Source organism: Macrobrachium rosenbergii, chromosome 2 (genome assembly GCF_040412425.1).
Source record: "Macrobrachium rosenbergii isolate ZJJX-2024 chromosome 2, ASM4041242v1, whole genome shotgun sequence".
NCBI lineage: Eukaryota > Metazoa > Arthropoda > Malacostraca > Decapoda > Palaemonidae > Macrobrachium > Macrobrachium rosenbergii.
Window position 1 is genome coordinate 13019166 of NC_089742.1, and position 2500 is coordinate 13021665.

Genomic DNA, 2500 nt, shown 5'->3' on the forward strand with positions numbered 1-2500 from the left:
ACAGTGCATTCAGATGTATTTTGAACCAGTACTAGTACAAGTTAGAAGTATTTTTTCCACATAAAACTCGGAACATTCGAGATATTTGGAAATAAATTTCCCCAAAAATGTAAAAAATCTTTAAGCGCAAAACAACTGAAACATTATATATTTTTTTTCAATAATTATATGTTATCGAATCAAAATCTTCGGGGAAATCACTATAGATTAATGTACTCCCTGAAATATGGGAATTTTTAAATCGATTTTTTTTATTTCATTTGCATTATATCCAATTACTTATATTTGCACAGGCATTAAAGGTTGATGAAACTGTATAACAAATGAAGGGTCAAAGCACGCCATGGGTCAGTAATTCAATGATAAAGATATACATAACATATTTTACACGAGATTTGGCGTGTAACTGAACAACAGCGAAACTTTTAAATACCTGTTAAGACAACTGTCAGGATGGGCACATGGTCAGTAAGCCTGAGGAGATGGATGGCATTCGAAACTATATGTCAGTTCGCGTGGAAACCTGCAGTGTGTCAGCCATCTCCCAGATCTTTGGATACTAAGATACGTTTTTCAGTTTATTGGTCGCCATATAATTGAGTTAAATAAGATTATTATTGCTTACCACCGGACAGTGGATACATGCAATATGTGCAGGTAATTAATTTAATGCCAAACAGTAGGTTGGGCCAGGTTATGAAATAAAGATCAGGTCTGTTGACTGATTGTTGTGAGATTAGGGAATTTTGGGAAAGTAAATGGAGAAGGAAGGGAGACAAATAGGAAAGGAAATAAAATTTATAAGCATATAATGTGGTGGTCTTGCACGTACTGTACTGTGGTAGCCGGCATAGAGAGAAGATTCTTGCCGACTGTTTCTCACAGTTGAGAACACAGTTTGTTACTTGCAGAGAAAGTATTTCAGTGATTTGCCAAATTACTCAAGAGCCTTTCCTGTTGAGGAAGAAGATCCAGAAAGAAGCACTGAGATGTTAGAACAGTATTCAAATCAGCAGTTAATTAGAACAGGAAGCTTTCACAATGATTATTGAAGGAAAAGAACTTGAGGCGTGAAAAATGTAATGTCTCCACGTAAAAAAGACTGTCAAATAATAAGTTTTGTAAGTATGTTTAATTATGCGTTTTAATCTATATATTGAAGATAGCTCGACAGAATAGTAAGGGAAAATAACTAAAAATACAAGTCTATGCCCATAGGTTATTCAATGAAAATGGTCTTAATCGATAGACTAAGAAAAAAATCCAGAACTTATGCAACTGACAAAATATGGCTGGGAAGCGAGGAACAAATGCTGAGTAACTGAAACAAGGACAAATAATAAAGGAAATAATTTTAATTGATGACCCCTTATCTGAAGTTGTTCGTAAATGCCACAGATTCTCTATTGCAATATAACCTCGGTGTCACCTCAGTGTCTTTGATGATGGTTACTGTTATTGCTAGTGCTCCATACAATATAGCAACTGTAGTGCCTCCACGTTCTACATTTACTTTGAGGAAATTGGAAGTTCATACTGTCCTGTCAGTGTCTTTCCTTCCTACTGAAGTCAACACCGTAATTTCATCCTTTCATCCTTTCCCTTGTTTGCATCACCTTCTTACGTTTCATTCCTTTGTTTCAGCATTGATTTTTCTTTCTCCTTACTAAATGGCATAAATAAGGCCATTACTTTGGCCTTCACATGGGCCTCAATCAAGAAATACTTACCACGAGAGCAGCAGATAACACAAAAATAATATATTCAAATGATATTTTTTTCTTCCAGAAAGATGAAAGGTAACTAAAAAGAAATAAAATAAAATGTTCGTGTTTCTTACAGCTGGCCAGGTCTAACCTCCGCTGTATGAGAACAATATCCTTGTGGAAATTCTAAAGTTGTACATTTCAGTATAGCACATCCGACGGGATATCCTAATGTCACATGCAGAAAAGCAGGTAAACGTATATCAAAACGTTAGATTTTTACTGGCCAGGTTTGCAAGGCAACTTTGCGGGGAATATATGTCAGTTTAAACTCTTAACGCGGATGCGTTATCGGGGCATTTATTCAAACAAATGGACCGCAAAGCTCAATATCATTGAAATGGTCTTCATGAAATGAATGCTACTTATTTCATGCTGAAAATTAATTTTGTAACAGAGTTTTACGAAGTGATGATTTATATATATATATATATATATATATATATATATATATATATATATATATATATATATATATATATATATGTGTGTGTGTGTGTGTGTGTGTGTGTGTAAATCATCACAATATATATATATATATATATATATATATATATATATATATATATATATATATATATATATATATATATATATATATATATATATATATATATATAATATAAACTGGGATCTTGGTTGAGGAGAATTGGAACAAATTTCTACTTATTACTACCAAGGAACCAAGTGGGCCCGAGTTTATGAACAAAAGAAAAGTTATTTGAATCTTACCT